Genomic DNA, 16,724 nt, shown 5'->3' on the forward strand with positions numbered 1-16,724 from the left:
ATATATATATATATATATATATATATATATATATATATATATATATATATATATATATATATATATATATATATATATATATATATATATATATATATATATATATATATATATATATATATATATATATATATATATATATATATATATATATATATATATATATATATATATATATATATATATATATATATATATATATATATATATATATATATATATATATATATATATCACAATAAATGAAATATAGGAAGGATAAGGAGAAAAAAGAGAAAAATGAATAAAATTAAGTTTTATTTATGGGCCATTTTCGAGCCAATCCTTGGTAACTAACAAATCAAACTTGTTTCAGTACTGCAGCAAGAACGCGCTATAAAACAAAATGTCTCCATTTACGCTTTTAGCTCAATTTGTGCTTATGTTTTCATAGTTTATAATCTGGCAATTGTATTGCGAAAATATTTTGAATCATTCTTGAAAATTTTACCGTACATGTTAGTTCATTTGAATTCGCTACTCGCTTTATAGATTTCATTTTGTGTTTTGTTCTGTCTTTTCTTTACGTTTTTTTTTCTTTTGCCTTTTACGTGATATTTTATTATTTAATATGCTCTATTTTGCTTCAAAATTGTTTTGTATTGATATATTGTATTGATATATTTTGCGTTTTCTATATTGATACAATATGAGAAAGCACTACTTTTAGCGGATATAATCGTGTGAGCTGAAGAAGAGATTATATCCTTTTTTCTCGGATTTTTATTGAATTCTTATCGAATTGATAAATGGATAATTCAATAAACTAACACTGTTTCGTTTAGCATCGATAAACTACTTTCGTTTCAAATTCGGAACAGAAAATGAATGCCTTATTAGAGACTAAGCTCATAACAATTGCTTTTATTTTTAAAATTAGAAATTATTAGTTGCATAAATAATAGTGAAAATAAATATCCAAAAATAATTATGTCGATAAAAAGCATTCTCATAAGTTTATGATGCGTTTTCAGAATCATCCTTAAAATTAATAAAAAAAAAAGATGGAATGATAAAAGTTAGGAATAATGAAGAAAAAAAACATACTTTCAATGAATCCCAAATCTAAAAAGAAATAGTAAGTAATAAGTAAGCAAAAATAAATAAAATTTTAAATTATGCGAGTTTAAAATAATCAAAAAACAATTAACTTTTTTAAAGAATTTTAAGGTAATCATTAAAATTATTTATAGGAGTTATATATCTATCCAATTGTCAAAAAAATATAATCTTTTAAGTAAATTTATTCATCATATACATTATATATTTATTTTTACATTGTTTTTTTTTCTGTTTTTAACTTCTATGTTAGTTTAAAAACATTCCATTATAATTAAATGAGTTAAGTTAAATTTGATGAAAGTTTTTATGCTAGTTATTTTTATATAAGGTATAATCTCTAATACTTGAAACTACATAAAGTAAAAATATATAAGCTACAATGGTAAATTATTCGGAATAAATATTAATTTGTGTTACACAAAATTTGCATTGAAAATATTAAAAAAAACATAGTTTTATTGCAATTAATTTCATAAAGTTTGTTATTATTTTAATTAAATGCATTTAATTGGTAAGTTTCAAATATATTCTAGAAATATTGCCATAAAATATAATATAATGTTTTAATATATTTTTAAAATATTTCCAAAAATGAATTAACTATTTTAGGTAACTAATACTTTATTTCGCCATACAATAATTTCTATAGAATAGATCAATTTCTTACCTCCTTGAATGATCTCTAAAAACAATAATATAATGAATCAATGAAAACTATATTATGTCGAATAATGAATCATTAAATAGATCTTATCTATAACTCAGGCAGCCCTTAAATATATTGAATCAAACTCATATTTGTGAAAGAGTTTAACACAATTCATTTTTAATTAATTTTTAATAAATGATTAGTATTAAGATTTAATTTAATATAAACACTAACGTATTATATGTAACATAGGCACATTCAGAGACAATTTCGATAATTAAATATAAAACAATGTTGTCTTTTATGAGTTATAAATAATAAAAGCTTAAGTTTACTAAACTAATGAATTAAACATATGCATAGGAAACAAATCCACGCTTTACTAAATTAATTATATTAAAAATGGAAAATGCATGAGTTTTACAAATAACTTTAATCTTATTTTCATATTTATTGTATTTATTATAACTTTTATGTCGTAAATATAGAAATTACTTACGGTCTATAGCTCCACCTATAGTGATGTGAAAAAAACAAATCGTAATTAATTCATAACATCAGTAAATTTATCTCAATATTCATTGAATTTTGTGCAATGTTTATAATATTTAGTATAAAGATTTCTTTCTTATTATTTTTAGCACCTTATTCAACTCTCAAAAAAAAAAAATTTGCCACTAAAATCAAAATTTTCATCCTAAATATTTCATATTTCAAATACAATAACATTCCTGTATTAAATATAAGAGCATACCTTAAAAACACAGTGCTTGGACACATTGAACAAGTTGTTGTATTACAAATGCTATCAACTATCACAAAATTTAAAGAAAAACTAAATCGATTTAGGGAATGTTGTTGGAAAATTTTGTTTTAATATCCTTTCTTAAAGTGGTTTACTTTTGCGTTTGATTCTTGATTAAGTAAATTTTATTAAAGTTAATTCAGCAGTTTTATTACAAAATAAAAAATGAATTTTGGCACGTTTATAACAGCTAATTTAAAAAAATTAAGTCGAACTCATTTATTTCGACCACAGATTTTACGAGATTTCAGGTTCAAAGAGATAATTTTTATTAATGTATTGGTAAACTGCTATAATGCTTGTATGAAGCATACTCATTATAAACATGGATTTAACAAGGAATTTTACAGAAAATCTTTAAAAACCATTTCATTCAAATTATCAAAAAATTGTCTTGTTCTGAAAGCGTTTAAAAAAACTCATTTAGTTCAAATTGTTAAAAAAAATTTTTATGAAGATGAGAAATGAAACTTAACAATGTAAGAGTATCTCATCTGTCGGAATCTGGACGATCTGACTCTTCATTTGCATGATTGCATCTCATTACATACAACACTAAATATGAAAGTTTTCTCAAGTAGAACATCAAATTTAGTGTTCTCTTTAGGAAATCGTTTAATGATTAAAATCAGACCACCGATCTGATTCTTCACTTTTATGATTGTATGTCATTACATGCAATACTAAATGTGAAAGTTGCCTGAAGTAGAACATCAAATTTAGTGTTGCATTTCGGAAATATTTTAATGATCAAAACATAATGTTAAATCTGACCACCAATCTGGTTCTTCATTTTTAATGCTTCATTACTTTTTATGCAACACTAAAAATGAACGAAAGCAAAACTATTTTATTGAAAATAACAACAACAAAAAAGCATCTGACTTTTCGAAGGACTTTTTAGAACACACTTTAACTGCAAATTATTCAACAATTTTATGTAGGTCAGAAATGAAGAATAACAATGTGAGGTACCTCATTTGTCTAAATCGCTAACCGATCTGCTTCTTCATTTTTATGTTTATGCAGTACTAAATATGTAAAATGTTTGTCTAAAGTTGAGCACCACATTTAGTGTTCTATTTCAAATATCTTTTAACGAACAAAAATACAATTCTAAATCACATAAGCGATCTGGATTTTAATTTTTATAGTTGCATCCACTTTTATGCAACAATAAGAAAAAAGTTTTCTGAAATAGAACAACAAATTTAGTGCTTCATTTAAAAATATCTCTTATAGTTAAAAAGTATAATTCTGAATCATACAGTCAATCGGGATTTTCCTTTTTATCGTTGCATCCCCTTATATTAAAACACTAAATATGAAGGTTTTTTGAAATAGAACACCAAATTTAGCGTTCTGTTTCAGAAATCTTTTAGTGCAGCGGCCAAAAGTATAATTCACAAACATACAACTGATTTGGCTTTTCAGTTTTATTGTTGCATTCCATTTTATTACAAAACTAAATATAAAAATTTTCTGAAATAGAACATCAAATTTAGTGTTTGTTTTCAGGAATCTTTTAATGATCAAAAATATAGTTTCACCTTTAAAATAGTGTTAAAAGTATTTTTATTAATATTTTTTTACATATAATTGATTTTTTAAAGTCAATATTGTGATTTACTTACTGGTATTTTCTAAAAAATAATATTTTCACATTAAAAATTATTTTCCTCGGTAATTATCAATTAAATTTGTAAAAAATATAATACGCAATCAAACATAAAATGCCAATTTTAATGACAATTGTTGTTGTAATGTTCAGTCAAATTTATATAGTATTTAAAATTTTCAGAATATAATTATATATTTTTTACAAACATAAAATACTTAATTAGGATTAGAAAATTTTGAAAAACTGTTTGCCTCAAATGATGCTACAAAATATCAAATCTGAGAGATGAGATCAAAATTTTGTAATTGAAACAACTCTAACGTTTCATTTTGTACTCTGAGCTTATTCCTGTTTAAATGTCAAGTAATTATGGAACTAAATTTAAATGTATGCTTGCATTTTTATCTGCTTTTATTCCTGCTTTAACGCAGTAGTAAAAATATTCTCCAAGACTAGACAACAGATAAAAGCGATAAAGAGTGTATCATTTATCATTGTTTTCTTTTCCTAGTTTGTTCCGGTTTCATTTCTACAGTTTTTTTAATTTTATAGTCGAGTACATATCAAAAAGAAACTGTATGAAAACATAAAAGCACAATGATCATTTACTTTGAAAACAGGAAATAATTATTTTTCAGTAAACATTTAATCACATTTAATTGAATTTTTATTTCTAACATAAATTCATTAAATGTCTAATTAGTAATGAAACAAGCGTATTAATAGCAATTTTTTATACTTACCATCTACGAACTGTGCAGCTATGAAGAAAAAAAAATTAGTTATTCATAATGCGAAAATTATTTTGATAGACATAGCTATATAAAAATGTTTTGAAATCCAAACCACAGTTAATCTAACCACACTTGAAATTTATTTTGAATGCAATAATGACAGATATTGTTCTCAGTCATAAATTAAACACTATTCAGTATGAAAAATTTTAAAGACAGAAAGTTATCATTTAAAATTCTTAGTTTAACTAATATATTTCATACCATTCAGTTTAATTATATTAAACACTGATTATTGAAAAATTATTATAATTATTGAAAATTCTGACTTATACTGATCTATTTTACAATGTTCAATTATAATAATATTAAACACTGAAATTATTATTGAAAAGTCTTAGTCATGCTAGTATATTTTACACTATTCGGTATAGTAATATTAAACACTGAAAATTATTCTTTGTTTTAAATAAATGACTTAAATTTCATTTAAAACCAGTACACTTATTATATCTCGATGCACAATTTTTATTTTACTTACCTTTATGAGCAATGACTGAAAAGAACAGTGAATTTATATATTAAATTTCTAATTTCTATTCACATATCATTGAAAAACTTGGTATAACTTTTCACAAAATGTTCATCATTCAAACTATAAAAGTATTTAAAAAAATCTTTTTCTTTTACTACGTGCAATAGTAAGGATTTTTATGCATAAAAATAAATTTCGAAAATCAACTATCAAATAGTGTCTGAGGAATTAAAATTTTATATAATGATCTTAAAAAGTCTCTTTTTTTCTTTCACTTTTGTCACAATCTTTTTATCTTTCTGTTAGTCTCTTAAAATTAAGAGCCTGAGAAAAAAATAATATAATGACATTTAAAGATCTTTTCCAGTCAAATTACCATTCCCTTAAAATATTTTAATTTAAAATCTAAAAACATTTTTTATTTAAAATTAATTAAAAAAAACTTTTGTTTTATTTCATTAAGAAAATTATCTTAAATACGTTAAAATATTGCAATTCATTAACATTAATTGAATTCTAAAAATTAACTGAAACTTTTATAGAAAACCATTCAAAATATTATTGTGAAAAATTATTAAGAATACCACTTTAAAAAAGATAAGAAAATACGATTTGCATGAAAAGAATTGACAAATAAAAATTTTTTATAAAACGTTCTGAGTGGCAATCTCTTCGAATTCATGCTAATAAGTGGAAGAACTTTTGTTGGTTTTTAAATTAATAACTGAAAAAATTAAACTAGAAATAAAATTTACCCTTTTATTCAGATATTAGGTGGAGTTTTAAGAAACTACTAAACTAGCTTCTTTTATGTCAGTTCAAAATCAACAAACATAATAATTGAAATTGAAAATTAACGGGTTTATTATTAGATCAAAAAATAAAATATGTAGAATATTTTGTTATTTATTTCGCATTCTTATGTGTCTTCTTCGATCAAAATCTTGATTAATGTAAGATGACATTTTGAATCAAAATGTTAGTGCTTATTTTAAATTATGACCACATTTCAAGTAAAAGAATGCAGAAATGTATGCAGTATATATGCAATCTTATCTATACAGTGCTGTAGGACTCGCTTCTGACGAAGAGCTTTGATAACCTCACTAGAGCTTCATGGTGATAGCTGCACTGCACTCTCAGAAATTCTGAATCTTCTTAAACCATAATATCGTTTATATTTGCTGCAACTTTAATAAGATGCTAAGTTGAACCATATTATCGTATTTCTTATACTTGATTACTCTATATTACGGTTCAGCTTGAACGGATGCATAGTTGATTACTCGATATTACGGTTCAACTTTAACGGAAGTATAGTTCATTGCAACACCTTATTAAGATTGTAGCAAATTAGCATAGTTTTAGGATTGAAAATAGCGTGTAGAGTATATCCTACATTAGGTCATCACCAACAATAGTGTGTTCATCAATGTTTAAAACGTCGTTAAACTGCTTAATGTTTTTGGTTGAAACAAGACAGTATTCAAGTTCTCTTTCGAGTCATTACCTGTTATTTCAATCGCCCAGTTCAAATGTAAAGCTTTTGGATACAGGTGTGTGGCACATTTTCTTAAGGATATATCATTCGGAGCGCAGCCTGTAGTGCAGAAATTTCAAGGCTATCTTTTCCCATTTTAATGAGAGAGAATTAGAAGAATGAACCATGAGAATTGATAGTTTCTATGAAGTCATTTGAAGCTGCTAATAATACCTTATTCCCGAGATTGTAAAATTCTTTCCTTAACAATCTGAATGAATTTTTAATATCGTTAAGACACTCAATGTTTTGTGTTGCGACCAGAGTGAGAATAGCAAGCCCTTTTTCAAATCATTATTGCATTTTACAATCAACATAGCGTTTCTGTAAGACTTACGGATACAGGTTTGTTAATAAGTTCCTTAAGCATATATCATATGGTGCATAGTATGAAGGAAAGAAATTTCAAGGCCTTCATCGTCTTCCATTTTAACACTATTGAAATCAATAGTTTTAATATTGTCATTTTGAAGCTGCTAATAATACCGTGTTCTTGAAGTTCTGACATTCTTTTGTTACAGATAGAAATGAGTATTTAATATCGATAAACTACTCAAAGTTTTGTGTTTCGATCAGATTGCGAGTAGCAAGTCCTCTGTCAAGTTAACTTTGGTTTTTGAAATCAACCCAGCTTTTAAGTAAGACATTTTTCAATGCTGGTTGGGGCACACTTCCTTAAACATATATTATCTGGAGTCTTCAGCTTCAAAGCCATCATCTTTCTTTCATTTTAACACTATGAGAATCAATAGTTTCTAATGGCATTTGAAGCTGCGGATAATATCTTATTCCAGCGACTGTAACTATCTTCCTTTATCTCTGGAAATGCGCCAATAGGATACTAAATCGTTAATCTATGGAAGGTTAATTCTGGATGGATAGTTGCTAAGGAGAGGATAATGAGTTCGTTAATCGCTGGATAATCGGATGGTTAATCGCTGGCATGCACCTCTTCATATAAAGGTTGCATTTGTTGTTCAATAGCTTTAAAGAATGCTTCATCTATTTCCGAATGACGCCTAAACTTGGTTTGCAATAATCATGACATTTTTTTAAAAAATTTAATTTTAAAATGCTTAAAAAATTTTAACATTTTTAAAAAATTGTAAAAAAATGGATGCCAAAATGTGTATTTTTTATTTTTAAAAAAAAGTTTTTTCTTATTTTTGGCGTTATTTCGCGATTCTCAAATTACTTTAAATCCGATCAAACGGGAAAAAAATTACTCACCAAAAGAATATACTCTAATACATTTATAAAATTGTATGATGAAAAGACTAAATTTCCGTTATTAAAATTTAGAATCTCGAGAAATACGGCATCATTATGAGTGGGTCTTATTGAATAATAATGATGGAATGTTAGTAAACAATGAAACACATTAAAGATATAAACATTTCTAGATGCTGTGTATACTTACTGTCAGCTATTTTTAGAGCTGAAAAATAGGAGGACTAATTAATTTCCTATAACACTAAGAATGATACTTTAAAAAAATTTTACAAATTATGCTTCGACTACTTTCATGTATTTTTCAACAAACTTTAAACGCATCGCAAGATTAGAATGTTTGCAATGTATATCCATTAGGGAATATATATGAGATGTGAGATTATATTTAATTAGAAACCCGTGCCCGATGAATTTAAACTCAATCCTGAAATCGATACGATTTTTTTAACCGGAGCACACCCGATTTTTAAATTTGAGAAGTCAGATTAAAGCTAAAACTCTCAAAGATATAAAATCAAAATATTCGGAGAGAAAAACCAAATGAAATACATCATTGAAGTTATTTATTTATTAACCAAAATATATAATATTCTAAAATTTTTACTAATTTTTTTATATTTAATCAATGAACGAAAACGAGTTTTTAAACATTTGTTAAGTTTGATGGCAGAATGAAATTTTAATTTATTTTTAAAAAGGCGGAAAAATAATTTCATCATGAGCTCGAGTCAACCCCTCCCCGATCCTAAACATTTATAGCTAAGACAATGTCGGAAAGTACAATAAATGTCATTCGCAAACCACAAACATGCATTTTATATACAGAGGATAAATTAAAAAATAAAACATTTTGTTTCGCTTCATTAGTTTTCAAGGGGAAAGATGTAGGAAAAAAGTGAAATTAACATTAAGGGACAGAAATTTTCTATCGCCCTTCTGCCTAAACTATTGGGACCATATTTTTCAGGTTACTGCTACTATCTATAGCCCGAACTAGTTTGAAATACACCGAAAAATATTCACTTAATTTTTTTTTATCTTTAACACTCATCTGCATTACCCGTGGTGTACTTTCCTTTTGAGAACAATTATATATAAATAATTTTAAACATGGAATACCGAGATGATTTTGATGTTGTTTAAAAATTAATTTCATTTTACATTCAGAATGAAAATACACAAAAAAAATTTCTTTTTTATCTAATTTAACCTTGGGATTTTTACCTTAATAAGACTTCTATATTATATCGCAATTATTACTATGGTTTTTATCTAACATAATAAAGTCAATTTCATTATGAAATTATTATTATTTAGAAGTTAATTTAGAGAATATCATTAATAAAATATCATTATTTTACCTTTATTAACAAGACCATCTGAAACATATCTTAAGATATTAATAACACATAAACATAAGAAATTACACCATACCACTGTGGGCCAGAAGACCATGATCTTAGACCAAAAGTCAAAAATTAAATTTTCAAATAAAATATGCGTAGGCAGTTTTAATATAGCCCAAATGAAGTATTCATGATCATTCCAAACATTATAATTTATTTTTTGAACCGGCGAGAGTACAATGTAATGAAAAATATTTAATATTTTTTTTAAATATAACTTTTAAATTTTCATTTCAGAAATATATATAGGAATTTCACCTTACTGTTACATTTTTATCAGTGTAGTTAGTCTGAAATTATCGTACAATTTTTCAATTTATTAGATTAGCTCTTGACAAACTTATTATACTCTTGACAAACTTATAGTTTATATCTTATCATTTGACATTTTACAATGTTTGAATGACTTTCGAAACTTAGTTCCAAAAGGCTCCACGAGGTAATTAGCTAAACTTTTTGTTGTTGTCTTCTTTAATGTTACGTCTTTCGAAAAACCCTGCCCCATTTTGCCCGTATTGCAAAGGTGGACTAAATATACCGAATAACAAAAATTATGTTTTTTTCTTAATGTTTTCGCGTTATTTTTTAATTAATTCGTTTTATTTCGTAATATTACTTCGGAAATATAATTTGCTTTTCACTTTAATATTAAATTACGAAAATTATTACATTTTCATTGCTATATTTAATTATTTAAACGTACTATAATATTATTTTTTTTGCTCGCCTATTCATTGTTATGCTTTCTTTATTTGTCAAATTTGCTTCGAAAAAAAGTAAAGAATTAAACCATCGACGCATACACTATCATTATCTCCACATAAAATAGTAAACTAACCATATTAAATATGATGTTTGAAAGTAAATAACAAGATTTATAATATAACCTATTTAAAAAAGTATTTGTCAATTCTAAAACTTACTAAGATAATTTTTTTTAAATTATCCATACGAATTAAGAGAATTAATATATCTTGTAAATTTTAAGCTTTACGAAAACTTTTGCTTTAGGAAAATAAAATAATAAATAACTTTTAATTTATTTTATTTTATTTTATTTTATTTTATTTTATTTTATTTTATTTTATTTTATTTTATTTTATTTTATTTTATTTTATTTTATTTTATTTTATTTTATTTTATTTTATTTATTTGTTTGCAGAACATACTTAAAAAAAATCGTGAATTTACTCATCCACGTATTAACATCCATTAAAAGTATGAATCCAGAATATAAAAATACAACCATTTAAAGTTTAGATGTTTGAATTAAAACTAACTACAATATTATATACGTTTTTAGTTAAATATTAGCAAATATAAAAATTTATCAATTTAAAATAAATACTAAAACTTACCGATGTCTGAAACGCATGAAAAATTTGAAACGTTACATTTGCATAAACTTTAAGCAATTAATTTAATTTAAAGTAGTAATTTATTTGAATGTATACCATGGAATCAATATTAGCATATGATATGTAATAGAAGTAGTCAATGAAGCAATTATAATTATGAAAATATTTATTCCTTTTTCATCACTAATAATTTCTGAATCTGTTTTTTTTTCTTTCGAATATCGCCTTTGAGGTTTTTAAAACACAAAATCAAACGTATTTATTTTTTAAAAAAACAACAACAACAAAACGTTTTTCTTTCGAAATGTTGTTCACGAAGTTGACGAGAAGTAACCATATTAAAGAACCATTTTTCGATGTAAACAAATTAAATATTGAAAAGAAATTCTCAGAGAAAAAACTAATAAAGAAAATTGGGGAGAAAATTTAAATTAATATTGAACTGGTCATGTCAGCGAAGTGATCGTGTCGGCTGTGAAAGTTTTTGTTTCGGTTAAGTGGCGTTGTTGTGATCGTTCCGTCAACTAATTGCCGGAGAATATGGGATGGTAAACAAATTTAACTTTTCCTAGAAATATATAAACACGGACTATTGTTCTGCGGCTTTTCAATATACTGTCTACCTCGAAATTTTTTATCAATTTATAACCCAATGAGTTATGCAGTTTAGGCTATTTTTGCACATATTTGATTTTTTTTATTTATTTACATACTATTTGTATGATTTTATTTATAGGTTTTAAATATTTTTTTATTTTCATCAATAGTATCTATAAATAGTTTTTTTGTCTTTGTATCAAATTTTATTTCTATTTTTCATATCTCCCTTACACTGTTTTAAAATCATTAAATTTTTTTTGTTTTGCATATCATTTGAAAAAAAAAACATTCATTTCCCACCATTTTAAACAGCACTAAGCGCAATTATGAGGTACTATAAGCAATAATACAAAATGGTACATATTATTAAACTCAAAAACCCAAGTGGTTCGAACTAGATTACATGTAATATGCTTTAACTTTAATTAATAAGAAAGATAGTCTTATAATAAATTCAATTTTACTAATATATAAAAACTTCGGATTAGAATATTATTATGCGACTTTAATCAGAAAGTTATCAGTGTTGACACACACACTGAGAGCTTACTTTGCAAAGCAAATAAATAGAATTTCAGTTTTTTATTTAAATTATCCTTACATTGAACTGAAGTAATATGAGTCTTATAAACCATATCCACCAATTTATAAAGAATTAATAGATAAAAAAGGCTCAATTATTTCCGTTGCAAAATGCCAAATAAATTGTCGTTTTCTTTACAGGTCAATAAACTTAAATTTCAGTCCTAGTGTCGTAAATTTAAGAGCTGAGATCCCCGATATCAGAGTTCAGTCGGAAAATGGAAATCGTTTCATAATCAGGGGACGTTTCCGAGTTTATTTTTTACCTCTCAAAATCAAACCTAAGACTGTAAGCAAAATTACTCCAAGTAATTAAAGTTCTCTAGTTGTCGAATTTTGGAATCTTCGTTACGGCAGTAATAAGACTGAGAAAAAAAAAATCTGGTCAAAGCTGCCAAAATGTGATAAAATTTCCGGTTTCGCTGGGGACATTAAAAAGCTCGGTAATTTTTATCGAAGTACTTTGATAATGAACTTTGATAAAATTAGCAATAAAATGTGGTTTCATGAAATTAGATATATGTGGTAAAATTTGGTGATTTTACCATGATGCCTTTAAGAATGACATATAAATAATTTATTCGGTTAAATTTTCGTTTCATTTTTGTTTATTTTACTAAATGTGTGGTATTACGAATTATAATTTCGATAACCAGAATTTTCGATAAATCGTCATCATATGAACGGGAAAAGCACCAAATTAATCGTTTAAGTACGGTATCTATAATTAACCAGAATCATGACTTCTTTAAAAAAGAAATGTCATCACCGTGTTATCATTACCAATTTTTTCTCAGTGTGCAATAAATTGAATTGAATATAGCGTTTATTGGTAAAAGGTTCAAAATGGAGAAGTAATTGGCAACATCACTATAATAATGGTCTCGGATAACCAAAGGGTCAGGTAAACGGACAGCGGATAATCAAAGTTCTTCTGCACAAAAAAATGTATAATGGAACTAAAATTAGAAATCTGAAAATATGAAAACCTCATTATGCTTTTATAAATGATACACTTCGAAAACTAAGATTGTTGAAGATGAAAATCTAAGAAAAGAAAGTAGGAATTTTAAAATGAATACTTACTTGAACCTGGAACAGGTGCAGCTAAAACAAGGAGAATGCTACATTTTAATAAATTTAATAATAAAACCAATTGGAGTTAATATTTTTTAGTTCAAAATATTTTTTTCAGCTATTTAAAACTCTGGCAGAAAGGTGGAATTAAATTTTTCCGCATGGCTATAATCATAGAAATTTATTTGATAAACAAAAAAGGAAAAAGAAGTGAAATCGCGGAGTATGAATTTTGTTTGGTTTATAACTAGTTTGTATGATTCCGAACTGGAGAATCACTATTAATAAATAAATATATATATATATATATATATATATATATATATATATATATATATATATATATATATATATATATATATATATATATATATATATATATATATATATATATATAATATATATATATATATATATATATATATATATATATATATATATATATATATATATATATATATATATATATATATATATATATATATATATATATATATATATATATATATATATATATATATATATATATATATATATATATATATATATATATATATATATATATATATATATATATATATATATATGTCATTATATGTATTATATATATATGTATATATATATAATACATATAATGACACGAAGGAGATTTTATTGTTTTTGCACAAAAATATATGTGAAATATTAAGGATGATGTTAAGTAAAATGGAACAAAAGTTTTAAAAAAATTAGAACATTAAAATAAAAAGGCTTAAAAAAGATTGTTAAAATTATATCCAAGTTGTATTTTTTGAAGAACATAACTTATATGATTGTATAAGATGATTCACGCGTAACGTACTACAATACTGGAGATATTTCTTAAAGATTTATTGATAATTGGGATGTTAAAGGAATGAAACATTCCTAAATAAGATATAACTCATATATTCTCCCTAGAAGTGAGTAAATTATAGCTCTAATCAGTTTAATACACACGGTTGTCTACTGAATTAATAAACCCTTTTGAAATAATTAAAAAACTTCTTTACAATAAGTTGTAAGATTACACTGTAAGAAAAATCCTGAAAAATCACGGTAAAATGTACCAATGTACAATTTTATACCATATTTTTTTAGAGTAATACTTATTGAATTACAGTGATTCAGTAAATATTGTTGTAAAAATTACGGTCAATCACATTTTTTTCTCTGTAAAATTTTACAGTAAAAATGGATTTCATGGTATTTTATCCTGAGGGCTTGGGCTTTTAACAGTAATTTTTCAAAACTTTCTTACATTGTATCATGTATTATGAACTTTTAAATTCAAAGAAAGTGCTGAGGAAGATTTTGGGATTAATTTGTTCGTTACCTTGATAATATTTTTTTTTCTGAAGTTTTAAATTACCATTTAGGTTTAAAAAATTTCAAATTAATTTTTCAAGTTAAAATCCATTTGTGATAGAGTGGATAACTACAAGACTTTTTCCCACGAGTTTTGAGATCTACATAGTATTTTGGACACATAATTCTAAAGATAATAACTGAGACTATAATTTACCTGTTACGAAAGATAACAAAAGAATTGCGGAAAAAACTGTAAAAATTGAAGGAGACATTTTCAAGGCTCAGTCATAAACTGTTAGGTAATAGAAATTTGGCATCAATTTTCTATTTATACTCTTATCAAACGTGTGTAACTACATAAAAATTTATTACCGTAAAATGAATTGTACAAGACAAACAATTCGCAATTATCTGACGAAACAACAAATTGATTAGTTTGATACTCATTTCTTGGTATCACTTAAAATAAAAAATAAAAAATTGCCTTATTAGTGTTAGACTTCATAAAACATAATAAATGTTCATATGTGTTTAAAATAAAGAAGCACGTTTTCGGAAAAAAATATTTGAAGTAAACTTTTTTACAATGGTTTTAGCCATGCGGAAAAATTAGTTACAATGGTTTGCAAACAGTAATAAAAAATTTATGGTAGACATTATTAAGTTGTTGCCCACACCTTCAAACTCGTGTAAGTTAGGGACTATCCATAAATCACGCAAAACTTGATTGGATTATTTCAGACTTTCTTTTTAGAGGCTCAGATTAGACCAGTGTTTCCCAAAGTGGTCCAAATGGACCCCCATGGATCTGTGGTACCAATCAGGGGGTCCGTGAGAAATAAAAACTGATTTAGGGGTCCCTGAACAACGTCAGGGGGTCCACATGAGGTATAATATAAAATAATAAAATTGCGAATGGTGTTTATTATTATGGAAATTAAAATAAATAAGATAGTAGCGATGTTTACGTCCTAAGTAAACTATAAATAAAGGTGGGTGCTTATAATTATTAACAGTAGTTTGTTACAAATTAAGCAGTTGATTTACAAATTTTCTTATATCTTTTGTTCCCTTTTTAAGAGATAACGGTATGAATGAGTCGAAGAAAAAACGCCACATTCCAAGCTACATTCAAGCATAGTGACAAAAAAGATAAAGATTTAACTATTTTTCAAACAGTCAAAGAAAAATATTTGAAAACACCGTCACTGCAACAACTTATAGGGACAACATCTAAGCAAGGTGACGATGGATTGCATGTTTCTCATAGTTTCGCATGTTTCTACATATTACATGATTGCTAAGTCCGGAAAGCCTTACACTATTGAAGAACTTATTTTACAAGCTGTAAATGAGATAATACTCACCGGGCTGCACAAACCAGCTTTTAACATTGTAGAAAGAATTCCACGAAGTAATAATAATGTAAAAAGAAGGATTGACAAAATATCTCAGTGCGCAGAAAATTCTTTGTGTGAGTACTTAAAAATATCTGAATTTTCTATACAGCTTGACGAGTCCACTTATCTAGGAAACGAAGCTTTTACTTTTAGCTTATGTAAGATTTGTAAAAGAATAAAAATTTGACCAAGAATTGTTATTTGCTAAATGTTTGGAAAGCGATACGAAAGGTGAAACGCTATTGACTGAATTAAAAGCTATGCCCTTGACTAATATCATTTCTGTAACTACTGACGGTGCTCCGGCAAATGGTAGGAAGATATCGAGGTTTTCTGGTTAACTTAAAACAAGCTGCAGGCAGCGAATGTATTTTCAGTACATTTGCCAAACTGAACGAAACTAATTTGAAACTACAAGATGAACAATTAAATTTAATCAAAACTAAAATCGTAAAACTGCCTTTCTTGCAAAACTTTTTCTGTATAAGCAAAACTTGGGAAGAGGACATTGTTCTCTCAGTTTCAGTGCCGTAATGAACCTCATCACAAAAATAATTAAATAAATAAATGATTAGAAATTAGTGCTCACAAACATTGAGCCTGACATAAATACACTCTTAAAATCTCATCACGTTCATCCAAGTCATTAATTTTTTTATTTTATTTTAAACAAAAGATATAATTTCAATAAATAGTTCTTCAACAAAATGTTTCTTTCCTTTTTTTTAATTTGTAATTTTTATACCGTACATAT

The 16,724-nt window shown here is 25.5% G+C and overlaps 1 long non-coding RNA gene across 1 annotated transcript; it reads right to left on the reverse strand.

Moving 5' to 3' along the window:
* Positions 1-318: 318 nt before the first annotated feature.
* Positions 319-15,135, reverse strand: LOC107441757 (uncharacterized). The gene is made up of 6 exons (XR_015432606.1): positions 14,785-15,135; positions 9,580-13,271; positions 8,406-8,423; positions 5,452-5,466; positions 4,920-4,937; positions 319-4,198 (listed from the first exon to the last, which is right to left on the reverse strand). It is a non-coding gene; the product is annotated as an uncharacterized LOC107441757 (long non-coding RNA).
* Positions 15,136-16,724: the final 1,589 nt, after the last annotated feature.

Source organism: Parasteatoda tepidariorum, chromosome 3 (genome assembly GCF_982258835.1).
Source record: "Parasteatoda tepidariorum strain Cologne lab strain chromosome 3, Ptep-v5.0, whole genome shotgun sequence".
Classification (NCBI taxonomy): domain Eukaryota; kingdom Metazoa; phylum Arthropoda; class Arachnida; order Araneae; family Theridiidae; genus Parasteatoda; species Parasteatoda tepidariorum.